General features: G+C 38.3%; 1 long non-coding RNA gene across 4 annotated transcripts in view; it reads right to left on the bottom strand.

Moving 5' to 3' along the window:
* The window catches only part of LOC146405682 (uncharacterized), a 327,565-nt gene that overhangs the window by 236,424 nt on the left and 71,559 nt on the right, over positions 1–19,582 (bottom strand). For all 4 annotated transcript variants that reach the window (XR_014838568.1, XR_014838566.1, XR_014838567.1 and 1 more), the window contains exon 2: positions 6,488–6,752. This is a non-coding gene — a long non-coding RNA (uncharacterized LOC146405682). The remainder of the gene's footprint in view (positions 1–6,487; positions 6,753–19,582) is intronic.

The following is a 19,582-nucleotide window of genomic DNA, read 5'->3' as shown; positions in this document are numbered from 1 at the left end:
GATGAAGTTTCAGGGACCCAACAGTTCCTGCCCTACTCAGGCTTGTCACTAATTTCTGCCTTAAGTCTGCAGTTAGCCTTGTATTTGTTAATCTCTACAATCCCAGCTGTCTAGATCCACCCTCATCTCCTACCTTGTAATCTCTATAAGGTTCTACCAGGTCCTTATCTACTCCTTTCCCCCAATCTTCCTGAAATTCTTTTACTAGACTTTTGGCACTCCATTACTGGCAGAATCCCCAAAATTCCCAGCCCCTTCTCTGATTCTATTTATCTTCTTACACTAAAGGAAACCTGGCATTGCCATGGAGACAATCCCTCTTGCACAGCTCTCTCAAGTGAAGGCTAATTTTCTCCCTTAGCCCATATATCCCTGAGCATGGGAATGAGGTGGGTATCTACTCTGTTGCTCATTCCTTTCTCACTTCCATCTACCTAAAAGCCTCCAGCTGTCTATTTTGTGGCATTAGATTACATCATCCCCTACCCCTCAATACTGCTCTATCTACAGACCTTCCGCTATATTATCCATTGCCATGATTCAAAGATTTTCACTTCTGGATCATTTTCTCCTCTCGAGATTACTCCCTTCTTAATTTTTGGATATTTCATTATACATGTAAATAATCTATTTAAGCCCCTACAAAAACAAAGCTAAGGAGAAAATACCATTACAGAAACAGAAATGTTTCCAATTTGGAAATTGGAAGCAAAAAGACAATGAACCAACACTAGTGAAAACACAATTGTAATATGGAGGGGAAGCTCAGGAAAATAACAGAGAAGAGAAGATAATAAATTTTTTTTAAAGATTTTTATTTTTTCCATTATAGTTGAATACATACAGTAGAGAACAGCATATAGAAATTATTCATCAGTAAAACATTTATTTTCTAAAAGAACACCTATATATTAACCTTGAAAGGGCTAACTGTTCTCCATTATATTTACAAATGATATTATTAAATTTCAAAAACAAAGACTCATAAGTACCTCAGGAAAATAATCAGATTGCCTAAAAATCTTAAATAAAATAACCTGACTTCAGTGCCACAACACTGAAGATGAAAAAAAGATAGAGGAACTGCATCTACAGAGGGTTGAAGGGAAAGGGATGCATCCAAACACAATGTATAACCATCAAGACTGTCATTCACAGAGGAGTAAGTGTCTAATGTTGTAATACCTCAGGAATGAAAGCACTAAAAGTGCTACTTGAAAAATACATGAATTCTTAATACAGCCAACTGAAAGAAGATCCAAAATAAACAGCTCCCAAATGAAGAAAACCCACTATGAAAGAAGTGGTAGTATATACTGATTCAAAATAATGTAGATAATACAATATAAGAGTAATAATACTATTCTTGAAAGAAAAGCTATATAAGTATTATTTATGTTAGCACAGTGAGTGATCACTGCAAAAATTCTAAAATGACCCAAGAAAAGCAAAGGAAAAAATGGAAGAATACTCACAATTTAAAATCCTAGTTACTAAATATGAAAAATAAAAATAAACTTATTAGTTAATCAAATAAAATTAAACCACAAAATAAACTGAAAGGAGAATGAAATAGTAATAATAAAAGCAGAAGTAATTAATTAGAAAAAGAAATGCAATACGGTCAATAACCTTAGAAGTAGTTACTAAAACAATAAAGTAAGTAACTTGATACTAAAATATTTTAAAATAACACAATCTAATACACACAAAATTAAGAAAGGGAATGAGGGAAAGCATAAATATGCTATAAATGAGGGAATAGTGAGGAAAGATTCACACAACTTAAATCTCATAAAACTTTAAACCATGATAAGATGGTTTGACTAAATTCACTAAAATTTTTAACAAAAATCACAAAGATGAGCCCAAGAAAAGATTAAGAGATTAGTTAACATAGTCCAAGATTACTGGTTATTTTGATTTTATAGAGGTATTTCTCTAAACACCACCAAGCCCACCAAATTTCACAAATCCCAAGAAATAAAATTCCTATCCTATTTAAAATATACAGTACAGGAAAAAGAGAGCAAGGGAGAGAAATGCTTTCCAGATTATTTATAAAATCAGCTATCACTGCTACCATTATCATACAAAGTCATCTTTAAAAAACAAAGTATAGGTTAATTTTACTTACCTACTTACAGACATTCCAAAAAGGCAAGAATGGATCAAAATTAAAAATTCTATAAAAAGCAAAAACAAAAAAAGGGAGTTCCCATTGTGGCACAGCAGAAATGAATCCGACTAGGAACCATGAGGTTTCGGGTTCGATCTGTGGCCTCGCTTGGTGGGTTAAAGGATCCAGCATTGCCAGTCTGGTGTAGGTCGCAGACTTGGCTTGGATCCCAAGTTGCTGTGGCTGTGGCACAAGCCAGCAGTTGTAGCTCAGATTGGAACCTTAGCCTGGGAACCTCCATATGCTGGGGCTGCGGCCCTAAAAAGCAAAAAAAAAAAAAAAAAAAAGAATTCTAGGGGAGTTCCCATTGTGGCTCAGTGGGTTAAGGATCCAAATAGTATCCATGAGGATGTGGGTCTGATCCCTGGCCTTGCTCAGTGGGTTAAGGATCTGGTGTTGCCGTGAGCTGTGGTATAGGCTGCAGAGGTGGCTCAGATCCTGGGTTGCTGTGTCTGTGTTGTAGGCCAGCAGCTGCAGCTCTGATTAGACCCCTGGCCTGGGAACTTCCATATATCGCAGATGTAGCCCTAAAAAAAGGCAAAAACAAAAAAAGAATTCTAATAATAAAATTCACCTTATATGCATCTAAATAGTAAAAATGAATTTGATAAAATTTAATTATTTATAAAAAATGATTTTAAATCAATCATTGAGTCTTCTTTTTTCTTTCTTTTTTTTCTTTATATAGCTTAACCTGTGGCATATGAAGTTTGTAGGCCAATGGTCAAATCAGAGCTGCAGCAATGGCACAGGCAACACTGGATCCGAGCTGCATCTGTGACCTACGCCACAGCTTGTAGCAACACCAGATCCTTAACCCAGTGAGTGAGGCCATGGATTGAACCTGCATCCTCAAAGAGACAACACAGGGTCCTTAACCCACTGAGCCACCATGGGAACTCCTCAATCTTTGATTCTCGATTTTTAAAAACTTCAATAAATGTTTATAATAATTCGATAAATTATTTAATTATTATGATAGCATACATAACCCAAAAGCCGGGATTATGCTTAACTTAAGACATTAGGAGCATAAATATTACAGTAAGCAGCAGAGTGAGAAGATGCCTAACATTACTACAATAGGTTCACTTTGCACCGGCAGAATTCTAAAAATAGAACATGAGAGTAAGACTCGCAAATACAAAAAAGAAAGGCAGTGTCATTACTATCACAAACTGACTGACTGTCTCCCTGCAAAACCAAAGGGAAGAAACTGTAAAAGTAATAGTAGAAAACAAAGGATTCAGCATTTGGCTGGATCCAAAATTAATACACAAAAATGAATAGCTTTCTATATTCTTATAAAACAATGTAGAAAAAAAATTATAATAGAAAAAAAGCCACAAAATATTCTAGGAAAACTGAGCAGAAATGCATAGTCCCTATAAGCAAAAGAGTATAAAACTCCAATGAGGGTCATAAAAGAAGCCTTGAAAAATGAGTTTTATTTTACTTTTGGGTAGAAAGACTCAAGAGTTTAAAGATATTGTTTTTCATCAAATTAATCCATAAATCAGTGTTATAAAAATCAATATCCCCACTATACTTTTAAATTGGGGTCGATAATTTGAGCAAAGGAAAGCTGAAGACCTCTTAAATATTCAAATATATTAAAGCTACCACAGGAGCTCCCCCCATGGCACAGTGGGTTAAGGACTCAGAATTTTCTCTGCAGCAGCACAGGTTCAATCTTCAGCCCAGCACAGTGGGTTAAGGATTCAGTGTTACCACAGCTGTGGCATATGTCACAGCTATGGCTCAGATTCAGTCCTTGGCCTGGGAACTTCCATATGCTACAGCTGCTACCAAAAATGGAAAAATAAAAAAATATACCTACCTTATTAAAACATCCTAGGATCATAACAGAGATAGACAACCAGAATTAATAAAACCAAAAAGACTCAATTATATGGAAATGTAGTATTCCATCCTACATTTAATAGTAGGTAAGGATGGTATTTCAAATTAGTGAAGAGAAAAACGAATTATTGAAAGAAGTTGGTTGTACAATGAGCTAGACATTTGGAAAAAGATAGTAATTTGGAAAATAATAAATTGAACCCATACCTTACATCTTTTTACATAATAAATTCTAGAAGAATAAAAATTACATATAAAGCAAAAAAGTAAATTCGCCAAGAAACTAAAGGAAACAATGGCAAATATTTATCAACTTAGAATGCAAGAGGTATTTCCAAGCATGACATGAAATCCAGAGGCAATAAAATAAATGATAGACACATGCTTACATGAAAATTTGAAACTTCTGCAAGGCAAAATATACCATTAAACAAAATGAAGAAAACAGAATCGATCAGAGAAAGGTATTGACAGTACACAAAAAAGACAAAAGTCTAATATCCCTAATATATATTTGTATATGTACCATGTAACATATATATGTATCATATGCAATATGATATTTTAACACTGCATTAAAGTCTGTATTTAAAAAGGCAAATAACTCAATAGGGAAAATATATATCAACAGGTAACTTACAGAGGAAATTCTGTGGCTCAATAAACTTACAAAAAGAAGCTACCTAACAAATTTAAATTAAAACAGAATTAACAAAGATTAACAAAGACCAATGATATATACTAGCCATTATTGATGAATGTCTAGACAAGCCTAGCTTAATACGACTTCATTTGGCAGAACAATTGGTCATATATTGATTGCCAAAATATTTATCGACAATTTACTAAAATTTTAAAAGTTCAGAATCTTTGATCCAGCAATACTACCTGTACTAATTTATTTATTTACTTATTTTTCTTTTCTTTTTTTTTTTTTTTTTTTTTTTTTTTTTGCCTTTTCTAGGGCTGCTCCTGCAGCATATGGAGGTTCCCAGGCTAGGGGTCTAATCAGAGCTGTAGCCGCTGGCCTACGCCAGAGCCACAGCAACACGGGATCTGAGCCGCATCTGCAACCTACACCACAGCTCACAGCAACGCCAGATCCTTAACCCACTGAGCAAGGCCAGGGATCGAACCCACAACCTCATGGTTTCTAGTTGGATTTGTTAACCACTGAGCCACCATGGGAATTCCTACCTGTACTAATTTAGAGTACATAAAGAGAAGAAAGAGGAGAGGAGGGATGAAAATGGGGGACATGGGGAGGAGGAGAGTAAAGGGAAGGAGGGGGAAGAGGGAGAAGAGGAGGAAAAGTGGGGAAAGCAGGGGGAAGAGGAGGAGAAGGGGAAGAACCCCAGAAAAAATAAAAACTGAACTCTGGAAAAATATACACAAACTGTTAGTGACAGTCACTTCTGGAGGACGAAGCTGTAGGGGAATTTCACCTTATTGTTAAATATTTGCATAGCATTTAATTTTTAATCACAAGAATATACTACTTTTGAAATCAAATACTTCAAAAGTAAAACGAAATTCCAACCAAGCTTGGAAAGACAGCACTTTCTCTAAGTTGATTTGTTGCTAGTTTTTTCCTGCCAAGTGCCTATTTAGAGCCCCCATGGATACAATTTCTGATTTGCATCCCAGTTGTGACCATCTCATCTCCTCTGTTCATCCACTGTAAAAACAGAAGAGAATGGAAAGGTCTCCATCAAAGCTTTACCCATTAACACGCAACACTGACACAACCTATTTCCCCAAAGTGCTAGGATTGTTGATTTTAAGAACTACTAGACAAGAAATGCTGGAAAGGCAGGGCTGAGTTATATAAATAATGATCTGAAAGGAATGAAAATGATGTACTTTGCCAAGTCAGCAATCTAAGAATTCTGCTGGGGAAGTAACAAAGTTGTTTACATCAAGATAGTTTGCGATGTTTCCAATAAAACCAAAAATCAAAGAACTTACTTGGATGGTCCCGCTCCTTAATTAATACTTTGAAAACGTCTTATCAGCATAAGGTCTCCTAGGAATTGTTTCCCTGCTTAGTGGAGTGAAAAAGAGGATTTTCACCTTTTGACCTAAAATTTCTGATCATTTCCTAGCATTAATTCAGTACCAAAACATCCAATTTAGCACTAACTTCTACATATTGAAGAATATATTAAATGCATTTGTACATATTAATTTGTATGTCTCTACATACTTATATTTTCACAGCACATGCAATGATAAAAATGATGAAATGAACTTGGAAAAATATAGTTTAGTAACCAATTTTCCCAATCAATCCATAAAGTATTTCAAAGATGGAGTCAAAGTTCCCTGAGGATTTATTTTCTTCCCACTGATAAGCACAGAGATGGCTCAAGGAAACTGATGTCAACACCAACCCATCTTCTGTAACTTGGAAATATTTTAGGAGTGAGTGTATTGAATGCATACCTTGGATACTCCTCTGCATCCTCCATGAAGAAAAGAACAGCTTGCCTCTCTATATCCTTCTCATCTTCTGGGTGACATCTCTCACAGTTGCTAATAATTACACTTCATGGTCATTTTAATCCAAACCTCATTTTTGCCTTGAGATTAAAGTGGTCCCTGTCTTTTGTAGTCTGTTTCTACTTTATTCTTCAGGTGAAGTATATGATCATCTTAAGACAGGTCGAAAATTACAACTCCTCTGTGAGTATAACTCACCATGGCTGACCTAGGAAAGAAAGAAATTTTGGTACCAGGTGTTCAAGAGTTAAAATCAGAAGCAGAGCATGGCTGAGCATCAAAAGAGAATGTACAAAAGAGAAACTATGGTAATTCATAAGATGTCTTGATCTCATTTAATTCAGGACAAAAAGGAACCTCGTATTTTGGTAGATATTAACAGTGCTAATATTCGGGTCTTCCTCCTGGACACAGAATACTGCACCTCCAGGCACACTTGTGATTGGGCAGAGTCTAATAACTAACTCTGGTCAATGTTATGAGCGGAAGTGCTGCATGCCTCCCCCAGATGAAAATATTCAGTTACTCTTATACTGGCATGAGACCCTTCAGAGCGCTCCACCTGCTATGCTGACTAAATAAACATATTACGAAAGTGTCATGTGAAGGCGGTGCATTCTTCATCTTGGGACCCTGAATGACTGTGAAGAGCAGAGACGTACGGCTAGACTTAATTAGGTGTATTCTTCTTTTAGGAAACTGAAATTTGGGGGATGTGTTATGCTGCATCATCCAACCTATCTTGAAAAATACATGTGCTTAATCAGTTATCATGGTAATACATGAAAGATCTTTTTAATGTCATCATTAAGGCCAACAAAGATGAGCTAGGGCTGAGTATTATCATTTCCAATCGCAAATAAAGTTCATGACTTAGTTGGCTACACACATAAAATATACACACATATAAATAAATCAGTAATTAAAAGAACTTTAAAATCTACATAAACTAGTAATTGGGGTTTTTTTATTTGCTTTTTATTTCCAAATACTTTGGTCTTTTTAAGGGGCAATACTTAAGGGAGAAAGAAGATAAGGCTGAAAATATAAATTCATCCTTATCTAGTTAACAGCATGTCTACAGATAAGAAGAGAACTTTCTCTCTGTTTTAGTAGTGGGAAGGAGATACTGTTTGTTAAATCAACATGATATGTATCATATAACGTGGGGACACATGTTTAGCCTGAGATGGTTCTACTCTAATGAGACAATTAGCTAGTACACTGGCTATTTTCTATTCGCTTAATACAGCTGCATTATCTCTCCTTTCACCCTGCTTTTACCCAAAAGGCTCTTAGGTCTTTTAGGTTCAGCCAACAAGGATGCTCAAGCAGAAAATAAAGAGAGGAGAATATGTTCAGAGTTATTATGCCCCCAATTCTCCCCTTGGAAAATCACCTCAACCTGGCTGTGTCCCTCAAAAGCATTCACTGATTCTCCCAAGCCATCCTTCTGGATTCCATTAACATCTCCCTCCCTGCACCCACCCTTGTAGCTTCCAGCCTCAGGGTGGTAACAGCTCCACTACTCCTAGCTCTAGTTCCCTGCATTACTCTTGACAACTTACAGAATTCTACAACAGGGCAGACTTAATAAAAGAAGTGTCTATGCATTGGTTCTTACTGGCTATTGAGTTTGGGAATAAATAATTTAATATTATTCTTTTCATTGAATCATGACACTTGATTTTAAAAACAGAAGAATAACAAAATATTGTTTATAAAAGAATTCAATTATTTACTAAGGCTATCACTTCATGTTTACATAGTAAAATATTTTTGCAAAGAATCTGCACACAAAAAGAGCAATCGACTATGTGGGAGAACAAAACAATGTTTACAACAGAATCAGTGGACAAAAAAGACCCACATATCCCTAAACACATCAGGTAACAAAAAACTAAAAGCATCCACAAGATCTATACAGTGTCAGTGTCTGTGTAGGAGAAGACAGAGAGAAGGAATAGAGTGTTTTCTGGGTCTGAAAAAGGAAAGAACGAAATAATGAACAGGTATTCCCTGGGAAGCAAGACCAGACAATTTGAAACCAGCAGGCAAAACTGAAAAGCATTTTGTCCGTCTCAATAGTAGATGACTGCCAGGGACCCGCAGTAAAGTCTGAAGAAAACTGAAGCCATGTGGGTCACCAGAAGACCTGAATAGACATTTTTCCAAGGAAGATGTACAGATGGCCAACAAGCACATGAAAAAATGCTCAACATCACGGATTATTAGAGAAATGCAAATCAAAACTACCATGAGATACCACCTCACACCAGTCAGAATGGCCATCATTAAATAGGTCCACAAATAACAAATGCTGGAGGGAGTGAGGAGAAAAGGGAATCCTTCTGCACTGCTGGTGGGAATGTAAGCTGGTACAACCACTACGGAGATCAGTATGGAGTTACCTTATAAATCTATACATAGAACTACCATATGACCCCACAATCCCACTCTTGGGCATATATCCGGACAGAATTCTGCTTAAAAAAGACACATGCATCCGCATGTTCATTACAGCACTGTTCATAATAGCCAAGACATGGAAACAACCCAAATGTCCACTGATAACATGATTGGATCAGGAAGATGTGGTATATATACACAATGGAATACTACTCAGCCATAAAAAAGAACAAAATAATGCCATTTGCAGCAACATGGATGGAACTAGAGACTCTCATACTGAGTGAAGTAGGTCAGAATGAAAACAACAATACTATGTGATATCACTTATATCTGGAATCTAATATACGGCCCAAATGAACCTTTCCACAGAAAAGAAAATATTGGACTTGCAGAATAGACTTGTGGTTGCCAAGGGGGAGGGGGAGGGAGTGGGGTGGTTGGGGGCTTGGGGTTAATAGATAGAAACTATTGCCTTTGGGATGGATTAGCAATGAGATCCTGTGTAGCAGTGAGAACTATGTCTAGTCACTCATGACGGAGCATGATAATGTACGAAAACAGAATGTGTACATGTATGTGTAACTGGGTCCCCATGCTGTACAGTAGAAAAAAAATTGTATTGGAGAAATAACTATTAAAAAAAAAAACAATCAGCCAGAGTTTCCTTTTGAGAGAGAGCCCCACAATGGTTGAAAACTACTTGGAATAAAATAAAAATTCAGGAAATATTTGGACAATACAGAAAATGAAAGACAGAACCCAGGCTAAGGAGGCAAAGGGAAACAGAGACAGGAAATCTCAAAAAGTAAGTAAATAAAAACTGAAGTGGTAGCATTAAAAATTAAGAAAATACCTTGAGTTACAGAGCCCTATCTTCTAAAAGCTTAGGAAAACTGGTTTCACATAAATATGAGCATCAGAAAAGTATCTAGGTCAAATCTAATACAGATTATTACAAGAAAAAGGAGAAAAAAATGTATTACCACCCCTCTGAACCTTGAAAATATAGTAGAAGGACATAACACCAAACAGATCCAAACATAACCTCCCAGATCGAATTAAACTAAAAGTTAAGAAAACTAACTTAAAAGAACAACATAAATCAGAGTTATAACTCAGAGTGTTGAGTTTATATACCTAAACTGAGCTATCAGACCATTTACACTGAACTTACTATCATCCTGGCTCTATACCCACCTATCATCAGCTTACCTCCACCTTCCCTTCACTGACACATGAGCGAAGATGAGAACAGTGGGAGAGAGCATTGGTGCCAGGTCAAAAGGCTCCAAGGTCTCTAGCACAAGCCTCTACAGCACAACATGGGGGAAGGACATCTTGGGAGAACCTGCTCATCTTCCCCAGAACCAAAAGGTCATAAAGCTTGGTTTATCACCCTCCCTTGAAGACATCAGCTGGCCTGACAGAGGATGCAAAGAGCCCCTGACGGCAGCAGGCACCCATACACCAGTAGCAGGCAAAAGCACTGCCTGCAGGGGACCAGTTCTACCAGCAGGAGGCTGCTGTGGACCACCGGGGGCTGGACCTGAGGGAAGAACCTAAAAGCATCAGCAAGAAAACCATCAAGGAAGTGCAGAGGGAAGATTCTCTACAGTGTAGCTTCCTAAGAACTCACCAGAGCAGCCTGCAAGAGGAAGAGCACTGGGCAGCTGCAGGGAAGGGGCCCCAACCCAACCTCGCCAGTTTGGACTCACAGTCCCATTCTGTCTCCACCCTCCTCCTCACCCTCATGCTGGAAAAAGCAGAGACCACCTTGAGAACAGGGATGAAGTTGCAGAAAACCCAGGAGGTACAAGCATTGCTCCAACTGTGTGCCCCTTGCCTACTCTAGGTTTCACAGGAGCAAGCTGTGAAAGGGGAAAGTTTGTAATTGTCTGACAGACAGATGTTTGGATTTAGACTTTCTAGTGTCTGCAAATGAAACTGTCGCTAATGCTTGAATATAACTAGACAACTATGAGATTTGTCCTAGATAGTTTCCTGGGCTGCAGAAAGGATCAGACAGAAAGGGCTAGAGGGCAAGGTGAAAATTAATAATGAAATAAAGTTGCTCCTGATGCTATCCTACCAATGAAATGGTGACACAGTAACATTTCTGGATCCAGCACAGAAGATACGCTCTTTGAGACTCTTGAGGAAAGAGAATTAACAGATGGTGAGGATGGACTGTGCTCACACTCGGTGTGGCCCTTTGTTCTTACAACTTAATGATTCAGCAGGGATTCCCACATTCTACGTCTTACAGATGAGGAAACTGAGACTCAGAAATTTTCTGTGAATGGTCCAAGAACAGATCTGGTACTAAGGATGACTAGGACATTTGCTGAGTAGGCTGCACCAGCTCTGTGCTGAGTTTTACATGCATTTCTCATTTAATCCCAACATTATGCTATGGGGTAGGTTCTATTATTATGCCGAGGTCAGGAAGTCAAACTCAGGTCCCTGCTGCCTCCTGCTTCACCATCTGGGGCAGTCTCATGCTCTGGGAAACCAAAGAAAAGCTACATGCAGTGCATCCTTTATAAGGTCCCACTGGCACCGTCAGAGCTAAAGAAAATATGTTCTAGATTTAGTGCCCACTTTACTTTTCATGTTAGAAGCAGGTAGTTGCAATAAAATTGCAGAATAGAGTAGATTTTACTCACTATCCATTTGTATCCCAAAATTACTTGATTCATACCAATAGTTGCTGGGCTGTTTTAAAAATACTCATTTTCTCTATTTAAAGCTGTCAGACACAAAACTCTTGGGTTGCAGCCTGATGTAAAATTAACTACCAAGCATATTTCGACTGCCAAGAATGAAAACTCAGAACCATACGATGTAGATGGTTTACTGTGCTATAGTTAACTTTATAGTTAACATTATTAGTTTTCTTCCTAGGGAAGAACACAATATTAGGCTTAGGACATATCGCTCAGTGCCAGGCAGGCGCAGGGAAATACATTTCCAGGAGTCATTGAAACTGTACTAGCTGGAGAGGAAGGATAGATAATTACAGTATACAAGTCCACAAATTACACAAGCCAGAAGGACAATGGCGCAGACAGGAAGATGATAATCCTGGCCTCCTTGGGGCAATATACAATGTGTTATGTGTAAATCTTCCTTATGATGGCACTGAAATCTACGAAGACACCCTCAGCCATCACCTCAGCCCTTTTTATTTTTCGCAAGGCAAGGTTACATTCCGCTCTATGCCAGTAAGAAGGATTTCATTTTATTTTTTTAGGCTCCGTTTTAATTAAGAAATACTACTACACAGAAACTTAAGTTAATTTCTAGAAATCAATTTTATAACCAAATTTGTGAGCCCTCCACCCTTTGGCTGAGATTGTTTTTAGTAAACTGTGGTCAACATCTTGAGTTCCTTTGCTGTGTGGGGATTTGTTTTCTGGGTTCTTAGCAGATAAGATGTAAACACTCTTGCTGTTATGGAATTGGTTTTCAAGGTAGACAAGGAGAAAAATGGAGAATTACAAAAGGACCTATAGGAGCCAAGAAACTTTGTCAGATTTCTTAAACACTTTTAACTTTTTGGAGTTTGTTCAATGTTATCATCCCATTTTTTTTCCTCCTTGTGATGATTTGTTGTTAAACCATTAAAATAAAAAGATTCTGTGTTCTTTCTTTGGGTACAGAAAGCAAAGTTCTCAAAAGACTGCATCTGAATCCTCAGCCAGAATAATGGAAAGAGGAAATAAACACACACATGCACACAAGAAGGGTGCAGTGGCATCATTAAACAAGGAAGGATTTGGATTCAGTTTTAAAGGAAGACCTTCAAGAAAGAACACCAGAGCCCTGGAGCAGATCTGGACCAGGCTGGAGTGAGTGAAGAGAACATTGCTTCACAGCAGATACAGTGCACAACTGCCAACCCTTGCTCTGCCTCCCCTTCTGGAGAGAGTGCAGATGGGCTTGCATGGAGGCAAAGCATTATGCCACAGTAGGCGTACCCAACCCAGCAAGGTCATGTCACACAAAAATCTTTCTGACTTTCTCCATCTTAAAGGAGATATGGCCAGACCACCTCTCCCTACTAAGAGAGTTTGTAGAGAACACACAGCATTTATTCTTCTCTGGTATGTGAGCCTACCAGGCCAAACTGAAAAGCCCCCTTAAACTAAAGAGCTAAAGCAATTCTCCACAACTTGGTGCACTGAACTAGCTCAAAATCAAAAGACAGTGGACACCAGAACTGGACAGTGGATAGGAGAAATGACAGTTGACTGAGTCCTTAGATAGAGAAGCTCCCACCAAAGGAAGCTTCTTAAATAGCCCTTCTGAGAGCAAGTCTTCCAGGAGAAGAGAGAAAAAAAAACATAAAAGATTTGTGTACTTTGCACACATTTGGAACATCTTTTGAAAACCTCAACAAAATGGCCACAGAAACCCGCATAAACACTGGCAATTTTTAAAGTAATGACTGCTCCCTTTTCCAAACCAATCTCAGAAGCAACAAAGAGTATTGTACTGCAAGGAATAATTCAGCAGTCCATAAAAGCAATTCTGCTTTATGAAAGTGAGTGATACTCATGTGTTACAAGAAACAAGGAAACATTCTGTTTCTGAAGCATTTATGTTTCATGTGTTAGTATTTATACTAATCTGGATTATTCCCTCCTTAATTTTAAACACAGTGCTATCTAAATTTAGATCTCTTTTTTTGTCACATTTTTTATGTCACATGTGCTCTTGGGTCAACACTGCACAGCACAAAAAGCACATGCTAGTGATTATATTTTCCTTAGTATGCATTTCTTCCTCGATGTGGGTTAGTTTTTATGATCTCTCTCATGAAAGCCAAGCAAATCAGATTTATGCTCAAGGAAATATAACAAGAATTTTGGAAAAGTTTGCAATCGATCCCACATGTTCTGTTTGCTTAGATTCATAAAGCTGGAAGGGCATTTCAAGAGATCACGTGGGGATTTTAGAAAATGAATTTTATATGATCTGATATCGTTTACTAATTTTCCAAAAGGACCAATTTCTGAATAAATGGGTAGTTTCTCTTAGGCCCCTGGAGCTCTCCCTTTTAAGACAGAACCCATTTTTGTGTAAGAGAATACACTGTTGACAGATAAGGGAATTCTGATGTCACCCTTGGGAAGATACCAGAAGGCAAGTGGCAGACACTACACAACACCTTAAACAATTCTGGCATCAAGAGAGATAGATGACACCAGAATTCCAAGCAATTAAAAGCATAAAGACATCTATGAGGCATGTTTAAGTAATCATTATTTCCTAAATGTGCTATGAAGCAAGGGGCAATATAAAATCAAATATGCCAAATGTCTGCTTTCCGCATGTTGAATCCGCAAGGGATAACCCTGCTCAGTTATTCCTCAACCAGGAAATTGTTTTATTATTTGCTCTCCCAAATACTGTTTGCCTTGAGGAAAAGTTTACAGCCATTTGGGCCAGCCCCTTGCTGCTCAGGTGTCCGCATTTAAAGCATCCAACATAGGTGGTTGCTCATCTAATTTTTAAACCCCTTCAGAAACAGACACCTCTTAACCTTCTCACTAAACCAAAATGCTTCCTGCATATAAGTTTGCTCTTTGGGTTACTACAAACTCACTCTTAGAAGTAGACCTTACCATGGCAGTAGATAGACTTTGTAAGTTGGTAAAGAACTGTTAATTCTAGCAGGGAGCAAAGAGACAGCTGTGGGAAGTAAAGAGGAATACTGGGACAAGCTCACAGGTACACCATGCAGGGCAGCAGTTCTCAAACTATGTCCTGCATCAGAATCACCTGGAAGGCTCAGTGAACAGACTGTTGGACCCAGGGCCCAATCTAGTGTAATGTAATACTTCAAACTTTGAATTTCTAAAAATTTCCAAGTGAGGCTGATGATGATCCAGGGACCACATTTTGAGAACCAATGGCCTACAGTATTTGTTCCTGCAAAAAGCTCTAACTTCCCGAGATACAAGAATGTATATAATAGCAAAACAGAAAAATCTTAGGGAAAAAAGCTTGCTTTCATTTCTTCCAGACACATTTTTCACATACTCTAAGGATTAGGTCTACAACCATTTATCTCCCTAATGATTGAGCTAACTGCTCTAATCCAAAAGACCCCAAACAGTTACGGCCCACCCTGAAGCGTTACCTCCTTAGTTATTTATGTATCAAGGAGGAATGAGCTCCAGAACTTGGAGACATCTCTTAGAGGTAAAAGCCAAGGTACAGGGCATTCCAGCTCCTGGAGAGATTTTATTTATAAACTAAAGTGTCGAAGTAAGGATTTAGGGCCATGATATTTCCAAGGAGACATTTTCAGGAGAGGAGGGGGGGTGGGGCTGCTGTCTCCTTCTCCATTATAAGCAGAGAAAAATCATTTTCCTTGTCTCTCACCTATGGAGTACTCAAAAAGGACATATGTCCTGACTTTTATCACATCATCCAGAGGTGAGTTCTGGGGTAGGATGGGCTGACGTGCTTAAGAAATTTCTCCCTTACCCATAACACTTTATGCATTAAAGATAAAATTAATTAAAACTAATATTAGGAACCCAATAGCATCCCAACCATAAATCAGCTCTGTTGTATCATACCTAGCACCTCTGGATAGGTGCACGCAACTGATTGTGTAGAAGGAATATTTAAAAATTTTTATCCAAATGATTTCTTCCTGGAAGAAAAAATAACTCCATATATTAGAGTACATTGCCTTTGGGGCCATTAACCAGTTTCCCATCTAATTTAGCAATCTCATTCTAAGATTCTCTTACTGAATTTCCTATAAATGCCCAGTTTCTCAAAGTGCTATTGTAACCAGCCTTCCATCTTACTGGTTCCTTCGTTAACTGATAAGTGAAACTGCTGACAGATTATTTATATTTGTATGACTTACACTTTTAACTTTGAAAATTATAGTTATAGGAGGGTGCAATAACTATCACCACAACAAAGCCTATAGCAACTGGGCTTGCCCCTGGCCTGTGCTGCTATGGCATCTCTACTCCCTACTCATGGAAGTGCTGCCTCTTCTCTGACAAAAAGACTCAGTCTACTTGGGCAGGCAACATCACTCCTCACCTGATAGCTGTGTGCACTCTACCCTGCTTAAAACAGGGGAAAATATTAACCCTTACGTCTGCTCTTTCTTTGACAAAAGATCCTCCTAGGGCTTCTAGGTAGCAAAATTCCAGGCACCCTTGGACAGTCATATAAACCCCATTTAAATGCTGCCCTCTGGAGCTGTGCAATGGAGGTGGCTCTGGATCGACCCCACTGGATCTTGTCTTGAGAGGACAAGATGGATCATTGAAGCATTGTTTATATTTTATCCATACTCTACGAGCCTGTGGTTGTAGAACTGCCCACTCATCCAGAGGAAAAAATAACTACACTGGGTACACATCGGGAATTACACAACTAACAAAGAAAGAGGAAGCTATAGGCTGCTTAAATATGTATAATGAGCTTCGGTGTTTTCCATTTTTCTCACACTTATGAAGAAAGCCATTCCTTCTCCATTTAAGTAAACGCATTTAGTCACTTCTTGACTGTCAGGCACTGAAGAAGCACAGATGGCCGCAAAGGCAGGTCAGGCTCAGCTGTTTCCACCTGTTCCTTTCCAGAGTACATATGCTTCAGAAGCAAATTCTCCATCTTTCTTCCATCTATATACATGGTTTGCAGTGTACCAGCCCTTGGTAGGAATGATTTCACTGAATTGTTATTGGATGGGAAGCCACTGAGAGCAACAACCCTGAGAAATGTATCACTGCACCACAGTACTCTGTTGAGAATATCATTCATTACATCACAAGAGGCTATGTCTATTAAGACTTCAGGAAATTGGAGTTCCTGTCATGGCTCAGTGGTTAATGAATCCAACTAGGAACCATGAGGTTGCGGATTCCATCCCCAGCCTCACTCAGTGGATTAAGGATCTGGCGTTGCCGTGAGCTGTGGTGTAGGTCGCAGACATGGCTTGGATCCTGCGTTGCTGTGGCTCTGGCATAAGCCGGCAGCTACAGCTCTGATTAGACCCCTAGAATGGGAACCTCCATATGTTGCGGATGTGGCCCTAGAAAAGGCAAAAAGGCAAAAAGACAAAAAAAAAAAAAAAAAAAAAAAAGACTTCAGGAAATTGCCACCTGTCTCCAGCCAAGGAATATTTCTGCACCTCTGGAGTCACAGATATATATTGCTGCCAGCCTACACCACAGCCACGGCAACACAGGATCCTTAACCCATTGATCGAGGCCAGGGATCAAACACGCAACCTCATGGTTCCTAGTCAAATTCGTTTCTGCTGCGCCACGAACGGGAACTCCTGTCTTACTCCATTTTAATATCCATGTCTTCGGGTTGCTTACTTCTCTTTTCCTTTAAAATTGTATCATTTTGCTTTCTCTATTCCTCCCACCTCTCTCTTTCTCTCTCTCTCCATGCCCCCAGCTGTCATACAGTCATATACACAAACATCTGGAAAATCTAAGATCTTTCTGAACAGGCAGGCAGTAGAGGAAAGACACTGTGGATTCTCTTAGTCAAGGATCTGGCGCTCAAGCTGTCTGTTAACATATGCCCTCATGACTCCACACATTATTCATTTGTTATCCCCCCCCCCACCCTGTATTTTCCATCTTGCTTCTCTGCTTTTATCAGGAGCACTAATCAGCTTATCCAATATTCAATAAGTTTTCCAAAAAAAAAAAAAATGCAGTTCTTGGTATTAGGTAGTTCCCTCAATCTTGTCAAAAAACTAGAGGAGTCATTTGTTTGGGGGAAGTAGTTTTTTGAATTACTGGCAGTAATTTGTATATTTATGTCTCTGTGCAGCAAAAGTAAAATTTATTACTGCAGAATATGTTTCTGATTATTTTAAACTTTCACTGACCACCAAAAGCATATGAAGTACCAGAAACAATAGCATTAGACCTAATTACAGCCCAGTGGGCATGCTGCCTAAAATGGTCATTTTCTTGCTTCTATCTAATATAATTCTAATTATTTGGCTTACCCTGTCAGTTTAGATTTTATTTGTCATCTTTTATTCATCATTATTCTTAAAGACCTATATCTATCACCAAAAATTCCCATGCAACTCTAGTCATGTGAAGAAAAGAAAAATCTAATTTGTAGAAAATATCTGAGTTTCAACTTTGTTATAAAGTGATTTATTTCTTGAATAATATATTAAGATTATTTGAATAAGTCTTTTCATAGGTTTTAATGTTGTAAATTGTAGATGTTAAGCTTTCTGCTTTAATTCTCATCATTTCCAGGAATTCAAGGAATTATTCCTTCAGGTACATACCATACTAATGCATTATAACTTCTTACATTATAATTACTTCTTATATTATGATTACTCATATAAGATAGGATGGCAGACAGGGTGAAGCTTACCCTTTCCTTCAAAAAAGGCTGTGGTACTGTTTTTTACGCTTCATGAGCATTATCTAAATATTTGTTAACTATGAAAAGAAGACACATCTTTCAGGACTCAATTCCATGATTCAGTCTCTCCAATGGTTTTGGGGTGTTTACATTGTGGTGTTACAGCTCTAACTGTCCCTGGCCCAGATGTCTGTGATCTTTGGCTCATAACCAGACAACATAAGTGGGAAACATTAACATCAAATACGGGGAAATGTAAAGAAGCTGCAATCCCTCTTTCTTTATTTAAACTGCATAAAGGCTCACAAGGCAATCATATGGAAAGAAATCCCATTTCTCAAATGAATAACTATAAAAGTTCCCATGGCGAGGCAATAGGAAGTAGGAACTCATCTTTTCTACCCTAACCTGATGATATTCCAAATGCTTCCAAGTTCTAGGGCTGAATCAAAAATTCATGCCTGTCACTGGCTATTTCTAAAATCCCAGATAACTTACAGCCATTTGGATATACTTCCTTTCTTGAGAATCCAAAACAAAAGTGGCTGAAATTTAAGGACCACCATCCCACCCCACCTATGGAGACAGGTGAATTACTCCAAAGCTCAGAAAATTGTCTGTTCTGATGAAATTTCCATTCTCCACTGCTTGCCTCATTTTGATGGCATTTAGAAACTCATTGCAAAGACTCTGGTTATACATGAAGACCACAGGCATTTACCTACCCTACCCTTCAAAACCCCATTAAAATGGCATGGAAGGTAAGAAAAACAACAACAATTATGCCTTATATTAGTTTCCTGAAGTAGCTAAAACAAAGTACTACACACTCAGTGACTAAAAAGAAAATGACTCCCTTATAAGTTTAGAGGCTAGTGATATGAAATTGGTATAACTGGATAAAAATCAAGGTGTTGGAAGGCCTCTGGAGGCTTCACAGGAAAAGCTATTCCTGCCTCCTCAAGCTTCTGAGGGCCACCAGCATTCCTTGCCTTATGGCTGCATCATCCTAATCTCTGCCTCCATGATGACATTTCATTCTCCTGTCTCTAACAAATCTTCCTCTGTCTCCCTCTTATAAGGATATATTTAGGGTCTGCATGGATATCCAGGTTAGGCTCCCATTTCAAGGGCTTTAACTTAACCACACCTACAAAGTTTGTACCACATAAGGGAACATTCACCATAAGCAGAGGAAGTTAGACAATATGAAATGACAAAGAAATAGCTTTA

Source organism: Sus scrofa, chromosome 2 (genome assembly GCF_054392235.1).
Source record: "Sus scrofa isolate SSC_HxYL_T2T_F1_AM1 chromosome 2, Sscrofa_HxYL_maternal_Yorkshire_Landrace_v2.0, whole genome shotgun sequence".
Classification (NCBI taxonomy): domain Eukaryota; kingdom Metazoa; phylum Chordata; class Mammalia; order Artiodactyla; family Suidae; genus Sus; species Sus scrofa.
Note: the sequence above shows the minus strand (reverse complement) of the source record. Positions and strands in the feature narration are given on the sequence as shown.